Source organism: Pteropus medius, unplaced genomic scaffold (assembly GCF_902729225.1).
Source record: "Pteropus medius unplaced genomic scaffold, Ma_sr-lr_union100, whole genome shotgun sequence".
NCBI lineage: Eukaryota > Metazoa > Chordata > Mammalia > Chiroptera > Pteropodidae > Pteropus > Pteropus medius.
In genome coordinates, this window is record NW_024340849.1 from 35,759,372 (window position 1) to 35,776,650 (window position 17,279).

The 17,279-nt window shown below is 39.6% G+C and overlaps 1 protein-coding gene across 3 annotated transcripts in view; it reads left to right on the forward strand.

Annotated features, from left to right (window-relative positions):
• The window catches only part of KCTD1 (potassium channel tetramerization domain containing 1), an 85,922-nt gene that overhangs the window by 44,890 nt on the left and 23,753 nt on the right, over window positions 1–17,279 (forward strand). The gene's annotated exons all lie outside the window — the stretch shown is intronic.

Consider the following 17,279-nt stretch of genomic DNA (forward strand, 5'->3'; position numbering starts at 1 on the left):
TTATGGAAGTACACGAAGTCTAAAAGAAGAAAGATGAAATATTTTTACTATTGATTTCCAGATTTAATTTCTACAATCAAAGGAAATGATTTTTTAAAAATAGATGTCTATTAATTCAGTTATCCAGAATAACTACGTATTTTTAAATGAAATGATCACATCAGTCACTTATTAGTTTTATTGCATATGTATCATTTGCGTATGACGTAAGCAGCAGGTTTTCTTGTTGAGCTCATTGTGGCTGGTCTCTTCCCACAGATTAAGGCCCCACGGAGTGTTTGGCCTTTATGAAGCTCTTGGTATCACTTGGCCCATTGGCAGTGGTAGAAGATAGAGGGTTAGAGGCTCTGTTTATTCAGTTTCTCTCTCTCACATAATTTGTGACTTTAATCATTCTGGTGCTTCATATTGTTAAAGACCTCAAATAGGGCCTCATTGGGTGAGTCTTCCTCTGGTCACCTCTCCACAGATATTTCTAAGAGTCTGCCTTTTGTTCCTCATTAGCCACACTCTGGGACATGCATCACATTCCATGCATCTCAGTACTCTTGATATCTGCAGCCCCATGTGGCAGCCACTGGCCAGGTGCCGCTATTGAGCACTTGAGATGTGGCTAGTCCACACTGAAATGTCCTCTAGGTGTAAACCATACAATGGATTTTAAAAACTTAGTACAAAAAACAATGTAAACTATCTCAATAATTTTTTACATTGATTTTATGTTGGAATGATAATATATTGCGTTAAATAAAATATATCATTAAAAATAATTTTACCCGTTTCTTTTTACTTTTCCAATGTGGCTACTAGAAAACACAAAATTACATGAGTCTTGCTTTTATTTCTGTTAGTCAGTGCTGTACTATGCCAGAATTTTAAAAACAACCTGATACTTATATGCATCGTAAGTTGAATTTCTCTTTAACCAACTTAATTAGGAAAGCTAAAATTGTTCATCTTCCTTTCCTGGTCTTTCCCTGTGCTTCCTTTTCACAGCGGGCCACAGTATCACAGGAGCAATATCAAAACTAATTTGTGGTTCAGTAGTCCCAGGTTTGAATGTTGATGTTGCCATTTATCTAGTAGTTGTTTGGCCATGGATAGGTTCAATTTCTGAGTGTCTGTCTTCTCTCTTGTAAAGTCGACACAAATATGTCTTCTTGCAAAATTATTGGGAGGATTAAATGTGATTACGAAAAGCACGCCATGGCCCTGCGCCCAAAGCATATTGCTTTTCTCCTTAATCTGCCAAACTCAGCAATTGTTTCTTTTCAAACCGCCTTCCAAATTCCAGATATATTTCATTCCTTCATTTCCTAGACCATGGAAATAGCCTCACTTCTGAATTATTGCCTGAATTACTGCAGATTCAAGGGACTCCTCACCTGCTCCTTCTGGCCCTTTATCTTAAACACCCCCACCTGTCGCAGAGCTGCCAAGCCATTTGAAGACCATCTTTATCAATAGGACATATTTTTAAACATATGTCAAGACTCACAAGCCTTACAAAGTCGCTTCAGTTTCTGTTGCTTACACTTAAAGCAGATGACACAGGTTTAGATGTTGAATTAATCCCTATGAGTTGCTTTGTTCTCTCTTGGGTTTTCTTGTTTTTGTGTTTGGTAATTAAATGTTTATTTCAAAACAACAATCAATTTAATGGGACTCATACACAAATTTTAGTAGTCAAACATACCAGGAAGAAATAGTTCTTCATGCTTTTCCCATAGAAGTCAGGTATTCCTTCAACCTCTGCGAAAATCTCTTGCATATCATCAACCCTTTGTGGATAAATCCTAGGACATTAGAATGCCCATGACCATAGAATTACAAATAACTCCAGTTTGAATTCTCTAGATTCTATTTGAACCCTTCTCACCCTATGGGACCCTGCTCCGCCCTTACCCTTCGAGCACCTGGCTTCTTTCACCCACCTTTCCTTTGGTATAACCCAGAGGGGAGGAGGGCTTTTTCTCAGTTTGCTTTTCTAGGATTTCAAGGGCAGACTTGTAGTGTAAAAGTACTAATTTGTTTATAACAAGTGATCTTAAAAGATGTAATGTCTTTCTACAATATCAAAGGTCCTGCAAAAGGACCTTTACTCCATTTTGAAATATTGTAGGTGATTGTTTATTCTGTCTCTAGGCACTGCCCTTTTGGATAAAGACCACCTTTAAAACACCATCCCCAGAAAGTAGTACGATGGACCACACGGCTAAACATTAGAAGCACCCAGGAAGGATTAAAAGGCCATGGGAGGCCCTGCCCTAGAGAAATAAAATAGGAATCTCTGCGATTTTCCTAAGAGATCCTGAATTTTACCATCTGGCTTTGAACAACACTAAAATGTTTGTTCCCACCAAGCAAATAAAAGGCTCTTCCTCAATGACTATTTCATCTGTATTATGATGGCCATTCCATCAAATGACAATACCTTTGATCTTCGTTTCTTTAATTATGAAGATTAGCAGGATCTACTGTGTGTATGCACCCATGTGCTTTTTTTTTTTTCCTGCTTGTGGGCCCTGTAAGCTAGTTAATTTTACATCTCACAACAAGGTTAATCACTCATATCAGGTGTTTTTTAGCTAAAAGAACTAAAATTTTTAAATTAACTGAAGTTTTGTATACATCAGTGATGTACTCTGTTTTTACCAATGTTTGTGTAAGATGCAAAATAACTTTTTGGAGATGTTTATGAGACAGAGGCTGATCCACACCACCTCAGTGATAAACACTGTTCTCTTTTAGAGGAACCTATGAGTCTCCAATTCTGGTTGCTGTTTTGAATTGTAATCACCAAGAAAAATATCCAGTCCAGATCTGTAGTAATTTTCCATCAAATAAGTAAAACAAAAAAGTTGAGAAAAATATATCACCATCATGAAAAGATTTTAAAGATATACTAAGAAGATAGAACATATTTTATTTAACAGTTTATTAGTTTGATTTATAAGTTGTAAATATCTAGACATGTGGGAGGGAGGTGGGCCTCATTTGTACTCTTGCCCTGGGCCCTGCAAATTTTAAGGATAGACCTGATTATATCTGATTCAAAAATCGAAAGCACTCATTCTGAATATCATTGGTAACAAAAAACATCCAGGTTATCTAAATAACTTGTCATAAGTAATAAGATTGCTACGAAAATACATGGTCTTCTTAAAATCTGTTGACATTCTGAAATGTCTTCTGAGCCACGTATTTGTGTGATATTACAGAGACATTCTATGACTGCTTTAAAAGAAGACACAAGTCTGAGTTCAAAGTTTGGTCTGTTTTATCCTTTACTGTCACCTCAAATAAAAAACAATATTAATAGCAACTATATTGATGATTATTCATATGTGGACATTTTAAAACTAGAAAGTGGGCTGATACTACTAATTCACCAAACCTGTGGGGTGGTAATAAGGCAGGGGTCTCGGCTAAAAGAGCTGACTGCCAGCCAGAGACCTAGAGGTGAAAGACAAGATCTCATGTTACAATCCCCTGAGCCATTCGATCTGACAGCTTGACAGAGCTTTTGTATATTTTAAACCCAGTACATGAGTTAACTCCCACATAAGTAGATTATGCTAAATTGGTCTCTCTTAAATAGCAGAGTTACTAAGCACACTGGCATATGCAGGTAATTGCAAAACTCAAGAGATTCGGCTTTCAGCCTTGCAGTTGACACCCATGGCCACCCAAGGGGTGTGTGTATTTGGAACTTGAGAATGGAGATGCTTTGCCAGCAGAGATCCGGCTTCTGGCCTGCTTCATTCTCAGATGTGTCAGCCATTAAGGAATGGTTTATGTGGAGCTGCACTAAAAGGAAAGTCAGTTGAGAGCAATTTTAAGTGATTGGTGCACACACTCTTAACAACAACTGAATTCTCACATTCAGATGTCCATGTAATTGACATGTGCTGGCCTAGGGAGTTTTCTCTAATCTCGTGTTAGGGCTGGGGGTTCTGTGCTGTGACTTTATGACTTCACAGGTTCTAGTTTACCACTGCCGTCCCTAGACATGGGTCCAGCAGCAGCATCACGCAGGCTCACATTTCAGGATCTCAACAAAAATGCCCGAAAATGATGCATCTCGTTTGCCAAACATTTCCCCAAGCTTTCTTTCAGAATGATTGCGTGGCACAGAATAGAAAGCTTTTAATTATAACCTGTTCCTTAGATCAGCATGTTTTATAATTCAACGTCTATATCAAATTGAAAAGTCACAGATTTTTAGATGAGTAGAAGCCAACCTGAGATCTATAGTTTCAGCACAAATAGATAAAGAAAGCATATTCCTGGTAATGCGAAAACACCTATGGAAATGCATAAAATGAGGACAGGCTGATTAATAGTGAACAGCTTCTATTGGTAAGATCGGTTGATCTTTAAAAAAATAGTTTACAGAGGGATTGAAAAGAGGAGAAGCACCTAGCAAATGAAAAATGGAAAGTTTCTTCAGGGTAATAGGGGAAATTTTCCTTTTCTCTGTCTCTTCTTTTCATCTTGCTATATTGCTTTTCTAAAATTGCTCCTCAGTTGTATAGGCAAAGAGTAAATGAAACCAGCTTCAGAATTTTTTTTTTAACGATTAAACTGGATTTTATGTTTAGTGCTGAAAAGCCAGTCCTTCAGTAACTTACGCTGAGTTAATAGAGGTTTCAACAAACTTCCTTTGCCACTAGGAACAAAGTAGGCCTGGCTTTTAAAGTAATCTAATTCATAAAGTCGTGTCGTAGAGCATAATTCAAAGAAAAATGCAGCTGTACTTCAGTGCCTTTAGTTTTTTCCTGTCATGATCTTTTTATTCATTCAATGGATTGATTCTGTGCTCCCCATTGGCCAGGGCATGTATATTGGCCAACAAAAGTCTTTGCTCTCTAGTTCACGTGGAGGAAGGGATGTCAGATAATCAAAGTGAACAATCAGTAAACAATATTTGAGTTAGTCACAAGCGAAGTAGGAAAGTAAGAAAAAGAACAGAATTAATAGGCCCATTTTGGGGTATAGTTTGCCCCTTATTATAAGCATAAAGATAATTTCATTCCTATGTTTGTTTTATTTTATTTTTTTTTTCAAGAAACATCTTTTTCACCAACATTTTCAAAACAAAATCTAGTTTACATTTTAGTTTAGATTTAGAAGCGGATTTTTGTCACTTTGCTAACACAAGTCACCTCTAATGTAGGATCAATTAATTACCTGTTCTGAGTTTTATTATTCACCTCCTGTTCTGAGGTGTGGCAAATTACATGTGAATATATTCATATATACTCACCCCGCATTTCAGTGGGAGGGAAACACATAATGAAGTTTACTCTCTGGGCCACAGAAGTGAGACAAGTCAAGGCCAGATCATCTTCAGATCACCTCACTAGTATGTTAATCGCAATACTGTTTCTGATATACTTTAATTTTGTATTTGTAGTTTGCTGAAGTTATATTTGGTTTGACCATAATAGGATTACAAGATGTGGAAATAAATGTGGGCAGAAACCCCTTGTAGGCAGTAATAACCAGGCCGGTTTATCCCTTAGCCCATTCCTAGATTAGAGCAGGAAGAAGGTGAAGGTACCCTGCCACCGCACACCTCTGTGCCAGTGCCTTCAGTGGCAGAGCAGTGATGACGGGGACAACACTGAGTATCCAGCGTGCGACAACTCAGGGCAGGACTATGCTCATGTTCTCGATTTTTATTAACTTCTCATTTACCAAGAACTTGACCTCAGCTTAGAAAGAAACCCTCTCCCTGGAGAACTTCTCACTTAGTTTTCATCCTTGTACCCTTGGCAGCTAGTACTGTGCCTGCCAGAGTGAACATTCAAACATTTGCTTAATGTATGAATTAATTAGTCGGTAAAATATTGTAGACAGAGGCCAGATCCTCAGAACAATGAAGGGCAAACAATTGAGTAAAGCTATTCAAAATAGAAAGTCAAGTCTAAAGGCTGGGCCAGGTTCATTACCTATGCTATCTCACTTAATGTGGCACAATTACCTTGTAGGTAAGGGCCATTCCTTAGCCCCGTTTACAGATGAGGACACTGAAACTGAGAAGCTAGACAAGCTGGTCCGTCTTACTTGGCAAATGGGGTAGAGCTGGGACTTCAGCTCCCACTCTGACTCCAGGCCCCTTGTTTTTCCCCTTCTATGGCCATGCTTCTCAACCCCGGGGCATGTTAGAATCAACTGGGACTCTATAAAAAAAAGCCTGGCCCTGCCCACAGAGAAAACAGCTGTATTGGTCTGGGGCAGAGCCTGGCTGTGGGATGTTTTAATGATTCCGTAGTCCATCTTACCACCTTCTGGAACTACTTTCTAAAGGTGGTCTCTAGCCAAGAGAGCAGGTCATCTACAATATTTTAAGCCACTTTATTCTCCAGATGGCCTTCACCTAATACCACTTCAGCCACCGAGGTAGCTGGCGTTCCCAGGCTGGTCCCCTCTAGCCATGAAAAGCCTTCTCCTGTTGCCTGAGTGTCCTACAAATAAAATGCTATCATTTTCTATGTGTGTCACGACTTTAAAAGTCAGCAAAGCACCACCTTAGACTGGGTGATGGGATAAATGGGTCTTACTCTTATTTGCTTGAGGGTTTCAGGAAGTTCTTTGCAGGTCCCAATGTCCAATGTACAGAGTCTGCCTACAGCAAGGGACAAAGTTGGTCTTGCACCAGTGACCTTGCCTCTCACTGATGGCTGCTTGGTTGTACCTGTGAAGAGAAAATCATTAGCAAAACATTCAGTGACCAGCTTTGGCTCCCCACAGGCCATGCCCACCAAGAGGAGTGGCACACTGGCCGGCACCAGGAAATGGAGGGCTGCTCACCGCATAGGGGTGTCTAAGCCCATTGATGCATTAATCACTCCCTAACTGCTCAGCTCCTTCTTTCCTGTTGCTAATAGAACAGTAGACCCAAGAGTGCCCACCAGTGCAGCAGACTATCTCAGGGTTCACACGTGTGCACAAAACACACATGCGTGTACCAATCCAAAAAAAAATTATAAAGACTTTAAAAAGTTCATTTCTAAAACATCTTCTAAACCCACATCCTAAGTTTTTAAACAATAATAGACCTACCAGTAGTCTTTAGTGCCTTGCACACTGTGCCTACCACATAGCAAATGCTTGATAAATATTTGTGTAATGTTGTTGAATGAGTTTGCTTAGTTTAGTTGAATGAGTTTTGCTATGACCTGGAGCACCTCAGCCTCCACAGGGCTGCTGCAGCATGAAGGTCAAACATTTTGAATAATCAGGTGCTAGGATGACATTAGGACTTAATGGCAGGCCTAGTCCAATCTGGGAAGCCAAGATTTATATCCTTTTTTCTTTAAGGCAGAGTCCAGAAAAAGATTTTCTAGTCTAGTTACCCTGAAGGGAAAAAATAAGGAGAAGAGAATAAATCAACCCAGTCACAACCCAGACACCAAGGAAACACATTAACAGAAGAGTGACACCTGCCTTCAGAATGTTTTCCTCAAACTGAGACTGCCTCCTTAATCCCCCCATATCAAGTTCATCTGGAAATGCTTGAAAAAAATGCGGATTCCTGGGCTCCACCCACATCAATACCAGGCTATCCACCTGCATCTCAAGAGTTTGGGCACTAGATCTGCAGAAAAGGGTCATGAAACAAATTTATCTACATGTAGCATGGTGGGGACAGCAGTTGTATAGTGGGGACAGATTCTTAGAGCGCATCTTTTCTTATTTATTCTGGCTTGATTCTTATCACTTGGGACGATAATGCTGCTGTACTCAATTTGTTCTGTCATGATGAATAGTGCCATTGAGCATTGCCAAGGTCATTTTGCTCTTTTTTATCATATTTTCATGTTTCCCCTCATCACTCAAGAAAGTACTTTTGTAATAATAAATTGCATGTTCTATTTACTTGTTTGAAAAGTTAATTAGTAAGGTATTTCATAGAAGACTCTGGTAACCTCTTACAACATTAATGTATACAAAAGATGCTCCATTTTACTGTTTCATCAGAAGGGCTTAAAATTGACATTGTCATTTCATACAAACCAGCTCGCAAATCTCATGACTTTGGCTTCTCAAACCCTGTAGTTTCTGTCAGTCACATAACTCCGATTCAGGTTTAGCGTTTCATTTGAGAGCTTCCTTATGGTCAATGAAGACCAACATTAAAACATCTCAGATGAATTTCCAAAGGACAAACTGCATTTTGGCCATGTAGAGAGCTTCATGTGCAGGAACCTGACACCCCACACCATTATTGTGTTCGCTGTATAGCTCTGATATCATCATCCCAGGCCACCATGATTTACTTCTTTTAGATGTGAAATCGTCTTATATCAGAAAGGAAGAACCCCTGCGTCAGGACACAGTGAGGTGTCTATGCTGTGTGCATTCTTGCTGGAATAAAACAATGCACAAGTATTCTCACGATGAGAGAATCTTTTGATTAAGCCAATGCAGAAAGTAAGCTCCCCCCACCCTAACTTCCAAACAAGCATTTATTCATAACCAAACACATGATTAATAGCCTCAAATAGATGAATTATCAGTATTCTGCTTCTGAAAGATTACTCTCAAGATGCCTGGAGATAGAAAGTAGCAATAATTTGTACCCAAAGCAGCACCTTGAAGTGAATGGGTAGTGCTTTACACGCTGGACTTCTGAATGTGCCCAGGGTAGTGCTGGTGGGAGAACAAGGGAGTGTGATTGGTGGTAGAGAATGAGAAGTCAGTTGTAATCTTACAAGGCGTACGCATTTCATGTATTCGTATTCCAGAGGCAGGCACCCAGAAGCTCTAATCTGGTGGTAGTCCCATTTACAAGAGAAAATGTCTTTTAAAGATCCATGTTTTACACCCACAATTATACTGGCTCTTTGTTAGACTGTCTGAATCTAATCAAGATGCAGTGTCAGTGGAGATGACACTGTCACTGGATAATGGCTTCCCGTTGCTACATAAATGCTGTGTGTCAGTTTGCTTCATGATGATGTTGCTGTTTATCTTTTTTGGTGGTAATGATTATTTTTACCCTTATGCAACCTTTCTTATTGTGTGTCCCGTATTCAGAAGATAAATTACAACTGTGCGTAACAGCTAACCACCACTTTCAAACAGTGGCAAACCTTGCCAGGCTGAGAGGGCTTCGTAACTGAAAGGTGAATTTGAGCTCGCCCAAACTTGTTTCCATGATTTGAGCTGAATGTGTTCCAGAACTCCCACCCAGCCTCATTAGGTTTGGCTAGGCTGCTGCCACCCCTCTAAAGTTGATTTTTTAAGCAAGAGCTTAGAAAGCCCTGGGGGCTTTAGAGGTTACCTAAAAAAACGAAAACTCTTCTAGTCTCGAAGTAGTGCAAATAGTCAATATCAAAGAAAAAAAGAAGGATCTTTTAAGGGTATCCCACCGATCCATAATCTTAGGGGCCTTAAGGAAGGTATTTCAACAAAACATCGCCAAGTTGATGATACACTGCAGAAGGAACAAGATGGTGTGAAGGGTGGAATTCACAGAATGTTGTTGGACTCATTAAAATGGGCTGGAATAAGGTTGTGACAACCAGGCAAACCTAGGGAACCGTGTAAAGTATGAACAAAGCTCTGTTCTTCACCATGGCAAAATGGCTGATGATTAGAAAACCGAACAGTGAAGATATGATTTGTATTTCCAAGGACGCGCCTTGTCAGGCTTTTGAAGAACCCATTTGTAATCGTTTACTGTAGATTTTAAAACTTAGAAGAAGTGTTTATTTGGAAAATGAGACTCGGCTTTAGTGGATTTCTCACCTAGGATTTCAATTGAAAAGTTATAGGAATAAGAAGTATGGGAAATAATAGTATCAAATGACTACTAAATCTTGTCTACTTCTGTATATGATCATCTGAAAAAGAGTAGAAAAAAAATGAAGAATTCTTATTATTAGTTGGGAAACGTTTGTTTCTTTAAATGTTTTGCAGGTTAGGGCTTGGTTCTGTTTTTTTGTTGAAAGGGATAGGGAGAAATATCAATAGATACACCTACCGCCCAATGTGTCTAGGGACCGGCTCGGTGCCTCTGGGTAAATTCTTGAACTATGATAAATCAAGCCTGAGCCCCACAAGGGTGTAGACGGTTACACAAGACCCACACCTACGACAGCACATTGTTGGCCATGGTGCAGCCAAAGGCAAAATGCTGTCAGCAGCCTCCTTCCTGATTTCCCAACCACACACACTGAGAATGTTGTCTTTGATTCATGAGTTGATATATACCTAATATTTCGCACATGTCATTTTGATTTGGTGACTATTTAAATAATCTTTTGACATAAATTTGAAATCTTAAGCTTCTCAGAGTATAAAGCCAACCAGGCACATCATCCATCGTGATTCGAAGAGGCAAATTAGACATTTTTTTAAAAACAAGATAGGGTGGTATGGACATCTTATATATACCCTTTAAACTATTTATGCACTTTTGAAGCTGTATAATTATGACTCTTCTCAAATTTTCAGCTTTCTTTCCTTCCTCTAAGGAGATATAACTTATACTCTTGAGGCTAAATCTCCTGCCTTTGGCTTTGTCATCATAAAGGCTAGTTTCTGAAAGTATTCCTAAGCTTCCTGGTCATTCTGAAGTCATACAGTGGCAGAAGAATTCATTCATTTCCATTCATCCAACCACCTTTCTATACTTTTGAGTGCTGTTGTAAGGCCTTGAATGGCGTCAGTAGTGTGTATGTGTGTGTAGGATCAGGAAAGGGGTACGAAGCAGTCAGGGTGAATTCACTTATTTTCTTCCATATATCTTCTATTAGGTTTTTGAAAAGCATTTACCTGGATTCAAGGTAAATTATATTTTTCTCATTCTTTCCTTTTTATTAAGCACTGTGTTAAGCCTCTCGTGTTTCACTTACAGGTACTAAGCAAAAACATGTAAATACTTCATTGTAAACTACTGTTTTGCTGGCCCCATTACAAGTAGGAAAAAAACTAATAAATTGAAAATAGAACATCTGGCTTTGCCATAGACCTCTCGTAGTGTCATATAATTAATATAATGCTTTTATTTGAAATGACTACTATGACATATATATAAACATTACAAGAAGTGGGGACAGGTTCCATTCCATGTCTTGTTGTCACTGGTAATCTCAAAATACAGCAAAGAGAGTAAGGCCACTGGGAGGGCAGCAATCACGGGGGGTGAGCCAAGTCCATTCCATGTATTAGAGAGATTGATGACATAAATGGAAGAATCAGGAACATTTCATCAAATAAGAATGCATTAGTCCAATAGAGAGGGCTGCTAGTACTCAGAAGCCCAGGAATAAGAGCTATTACTCAAAAACAGATTAAATTCAATGGGAACACATGCAAAAGAGTATGCCGTGTAACGAGAAAACTAGAGAGCAACTACAAGATGAAGAAAGATTGGCAGAAGGTGCCAGGGTGAGAAGGGATCTGGGAGTTCTGGGACAGATGGACACTGAGAGTTGGGGACAGCATGGAGGATGGGCTGGCCCTCACTCTTTGGGGAAGAGAGACTGCTTCGCTCAGCAATCCTTAGCAAGTTACCTGATGGCTCTGTGCCTCAGTTTCTCCATCAGCAGAATCAAAATGTTACCTGTCAATACTTTATAGAGTTGTGAGGATTAAGTCAGATCATCCATAAAGTTAGCAGAATGTCTGACATAAACTCAAAAAAATATTAGCTATTATAACATTTTTTCTCCAAATAGTAATTATTAATGAAAAACATATTCTAGAGTTTTAAATCAAGAGAATAATGAAGTGTGTCAAAAATACCTCCAAATATAGAACAGACTGTTGGGAGGAGGGTGAGGGTGGGCCGTGGGGGCAGGCTCATGTGCACGTGTGCATGCTTGCCTGCCCAAATAGAAAGCGAGAGAAGACCTAAACAGAAACCGTTGGAGCTGAAAATACCAACGTGGGCTCCCAAGGGAGATTATGATGATCTGATCCTAGACCGATCTTAGAAAAATAGCCCTTTACCCTAGAAATAATTTTTAAGCAAGCACTTACTCGAGCCAGAGAGCAGGACTAGGTTATCATAAAAGTTTTCTTCCAATTCCAGATGCACAACAGGCTTTTACACACAGTCAGAACTGTGTTTGGCATAGCACGTACTCTCCAGGGTGAAAAAGTGTCAGCATTTACTGAGCCCATGCCGGGCAGGTGTGCTTTATAGAGGTGCCGAGCGACCACTGGGCAGTAAAGAAGTGGTCCCACTGCCTGATCGTGAATTCTGGCCTCAGTGTTTATTAATTGGCTGCAGTGTCCTCATTTGTAAGATGGGGGTGATAGCATTTACCTGGTAGAGTCGTTGTGAAGACTCAGTACTGTGCCCTTCATGCAGTAAACACTCAGTAAATGTAGCTTTTATTAGACAATCATTTATTCCTCATAAGAATTTTTTGGATTATCCCATTTCTCAGATGAAGGAATCAAAACTCAAACTAATTTAGTCTTAAAGACAGTAAAGTCAGGATTCAAACCCAGGTCTAGGAATTTTAGAACTGAATAATACAGGGGCTCCTAAGACATAACTGAAAGCACTATGCCCAAGCTCTTGTGAATGATGATGCCCTTGTAGGCTCTACTCCGGTCGATGCTTTGAGAGAGATGCTCTTCACTTGCTGTGTCCCTACCTCACCCATCATGTTCTTTCCTGTCTGAAATCTCTTCTCCAAGCCCCTGTGCCCTTCACCTTATGCCTAGTGATTGTCGAAGTCCTGCACGGGCATTGCCTCCTGCAGGAAGGCTTTCCTGCTGCCCCATGCTGATTACGTTCCCTCTCCTGATGTCCTTTCATGGCTCCTCGTGGGACCATGTCATGCTCATTTTAAGAGGCTTGGCAGAGCACCAAGAACATAATAAGCATTCAATAAATATTGAAATAAAAAGCCTTATGTAAATTCTGGTGGTTTTTTTTTTTTTTTTAGTCAGGTTAATTGCAATAATACATTGTTCATAGAAACAGTCATTATAACTCTCCTAATTTAAAAAAAATGTTTCCTGCCAGAGTCATGGGTAAGACTCATGGAATTCCTGGAAGGCTAGCAGTCCCCTGAGTGGTCTTAAGCTCCCCCTGAGCCATCAGTGTCACCATCTGTGTGACCAGTTCTCCAAAATGCCCAGTTTCAGAGTTGGTTTTGCTCTTAGACTTTAAATTCTTATATTTTAAACTTCTTTCCTTTCTCCTTTACTTTCTTCGGTTCTGTGTATCGTTTAAGAAAATGACGCTGCCTCGGGGAACAAGTACTGGAAACATTACTTCCCCATAAGGAGATGTAATTTGTTTTGTTTGTTTTTACTAAGAAGGTATGTTCCCCCTTCTCTTCAAATACTTCTATCCATTTCTGTAACAAGCTCTGAATTAATTTTTATCTGTGTTCATGAAATGTAGATGAAATTTCCCCAGTGAGGAAACTATAAAGAATTATTTCTAGACTTTAAGTTATAATATTTTATGCAAATTAAATTGTTTATGATCACTCAGACTTCCAAAACAGTAAACTGACTTGTGGTTTCTTTTTATTTTTTTTACATTATAATAATGTCCAGCATAGCATTCTCTTTTTTAAAAAAGAAAAACATTTTACCATGGACATTTAAAGATATATGCAGAAATAGAATATAGTTTCAAACCCCCACATTTCGCAAAGTTTCAAGTATCAACCTACCTTTAGTCTTTCCTTCTACCCACTTTGTTTCCTTGATTTCTCATCTCAGCTGAAAAGAGGAAAAGGTCCCCATTAGTTGCAGTGCTGCCCCTTCTATTTATATCCCCTTCCTTCCCTGCTGTGCTAAGTCCATGTTCCACCTGTAGTGACAGCTCTTCACACACCTCTTGTTCACACATACACACACACACACACACACACACACAACTGTGCTTGCACAAACATATACACCCTCCTCTAACCATCTACCCCCATTTGCCATCTTTCTCAGGTTTCAAATATTAGGACAAAAACTTGGTTGGGAATCTACTAACTTGGATTGGTTAGAAAAAGTATAAAGTTACAACTCTTTCTGAGAACAAAATTACTCAACAGAAAAATACTCTTTAAATTGGATTTTTTAAAAGTAATGCCTTACTTCAAAGTTGGTGGACTCATGGCAGATTATTTTTCTGTTTTGCTGCTTCTTTGTCCTCTATACTTTTCCAATTTTCAATAATGAGTAGGTATTACTTTTATAATTTAAAAATATCCTCCAAAAGTAATGCTAAAGAGGTAATTTGGAGGTTTCCTCTGAGTTGCTTAGCAAAATAAATCTGGACCAGAAACTAAATTAAATCTTTTCCTCAAGTCAAACCATATTTTCCATGGTTTGAACTCCAGAGGTGGAGGAAAAAACCATTTCTTGGCCAAGGAGTGCCAAATGGGTGAAAAGGCCCAACAACATGTTCCTGCCCTTTTCTCACCATCTTCATCCCTTTGTCTGTTGTTGGCACTTCATTCCTAACCCCATCCCTGGGCAGGGTCTTCACCCTCCCCGGGGCACTGCACTGGAGCCCTTCTCTTACCTTCCTTTGCTTTGTAATTACCTTGTGTGCACCAGCTATGGAGTTGAAAGGATTTACCCTTGCCTCTGGTAAAGTAGGACCTGTTGTTGTGTTACATGCCACGGTGCTGGACAGACACTGTGTTCACCAGGAAGCATAAAAAGGACTGGGTGTGTGACCCCTCAGAAGGGTTGGGAACCTCTTTAAGTTTAATTTCTTTAGCTGTAAAGTGGCAAATCCCTGTGGATTAAATGTAGGGACACAGCACATAATGGAACACAAGAGCTGCAAGGTAAACGGAGTTGGAATCTCATGTGTATTCCTCTCCCCAGAAAAGTTTTCGTTGTTCTAAGAATCCTCACTTTCCCATCCCTTATTATTCATAGTTGTTCCAGCAGTTTGAAGGATCCTTTGAAGTCTTGGGTGTTTTGGTTTGGTTCAGTTTAGGTATCTTCACAGTATACCCAAACCTCAACTACACCAGGCCCCTGAGCCTCAACTTTTTATATCCCAGCTACTAAGTAAATTAGTTTACCTACAAAGTTGACGATAACCTAACCTGCTTGGGATAACACACAGCGTTAGCAAACTACATTGAACCATAAACATGTGCATTTCCTAGGGAAGTTGTTGTTGTATTTGTTGTTGTTGTTTTCAGATTATAAATGAAAAGGCAGTATATTTAGTGGTCAAAGACACAGGTTTCAGTGTCGGACCTCGGTTGGAACCTAAGCCAACTGACAACCATTCAGGGTTTCAATTTCCTCATCTATGAAATGGGAATAAGATGGCCACCTCATGGGATCATTGTAAGAAAGAAATGAGATAGAGCCCATAAAACAACCAGCTCACTCTTTGGCACATAATACTTTTCAGTACATGGTAACTAGCATTAAAGCAGCTGTTCTCCACTGGCTTGAATGTGACTATCCTTTGTCTATCACCCCAGGGGCGAGCATGGTAGGTTTAGAGCCAGCTCTGTGTCTAGCCAGCTGTGCATTCTTGAGCATTATTTATCTGGAACTCTTTGTCTCCATTCGTAAAACAGGTGGCTGAACTAGGTCATCCTGGAGATCCTTCACTTCTAAAATATGGTTGGCTATTTAAGAAGTTGTGCAACAATTCAAAATGGCAGAATGACTAACTGAAAGTATCTCAAGCCGATGACATTGACTTGCCCCTCTTTAGTCTTTCTGCTCACCCTCCTTTACACTGGTTCTCAATTCAGCTGTTCGACTTACTTGGGGAGGTTTTTAAGAAATGCAGGTAGATGCCTGAGCCCCAACCCTGACCCCAGAATATCCGGCGGCGGGCATCAGTATTTTTTAAAAGTTCCCCATGCAGCCAAGGTTAAGAATCAGTGCTCTATGCAAGTGACACAGTCAAAAGCAAAGCAAAGGAGACGCGATTTGGATAAGCCAGCTGCATCTGTGAGGAGATGTGATTTCAGATGTGGTATTGCAATTCTGTCTCACTTCTAAATTTGCTCTTTTCCTTGATACCTCTGAGAGCAGAGCCTGACATCAGTCCCCATTGCCCTTGAAACCAAATCCAAACTCCTTGACCTGGCTTATAAAGATAGCTCTTCGCGATCTGACTTCTGCTGCTCCGGCCTCATTTTTCAGTTCTCCCTACTCTGCGTCCCAGTGGAGAGTAATCACATGCCAGGTTTTTTCTAGCTTCAAGCCTTTGTAGCTTCCCTACCCCTCTTCTCTGATGCCTAACCTTACCTCCCACCCCTGTACTTGGCCAGCTCTGCTTGTCTTTCAGGTCTTCAGTGAACTTTTTCTTCCCTGCCTCCCCAAAATTAAGTTGGGTGCAATTCCTGTGTACTCACATAGCCCTCTCTACACACCCGGTGACACCCTCCATCATACTGCAATTGATCTGTATTACCACTCTGCAGTCTATTAAATTCCACAAAAGCAAGGAGTGTGGCTTATTTACCACTTGATCTCCTGTATTTCGCATGGTTTGGCTCAGTAATATTGGCGGAAAGAATAAATGAATAACTGAACGACTACACAATAAAAGAAGAGAAATTCTTAAGGAACTGAGTCACAGTAAATTAGAGAAACAAGGTCCTATAAATGAATGAATACACAAGGTAAAATAAACTCTTAGTGACTGGTTCACACTAAGCCAGGTAATCAGTTCCTATCCCTATACTCTCTTTCATTTATGGATGTTCTTTAATGCTAGGGAGAGGGGAAACTGTAGTGGGGAACCAGACTGACTTTCCACCAAAAGGAGCTTAATTTACTTGGAGATTTGGTCCTGTGTTGTTTGCTCCATAAACAAGAGTAATCAACAGAATGCTAATATTAAAAAAGCAAGAAAAAGGAATATATTTTAATATCTGTTAATGCATATTTTTAGTGAATCTTTATAATCCTATTAATCAATGAAATATTTAAAGATAAAACGGCAGGATATTTGGAATTTCCAAAAAAAAAAATCCCAGTGGGGGAAAGTGAAGCATCTGGGTATAGATAGGTAAAACAAGATTGGCCAAGTTGATAGCTTTTGAAGCTGGAAGGACACACAGAGGTTCATGATATTATTTTTCTTTGCTTTGGCATGTTTGAAAATGTCCAAAATAAAATGTTAAAAAATATATGTAAAAAAAATAAAACTGTGGAAGGAGTTTTTTCTCAGCATTGCCACTTGGTTCAATGAGTGTTTTTTTAAAAAAGGCAGCGCTGCATCATCTGGAGCCAACTTGGTCTTGGTCAGTTGAAAAACAGGAATGTTCTCCAAGGTTAGTAAACTGTAATCAGTTCCACATCGT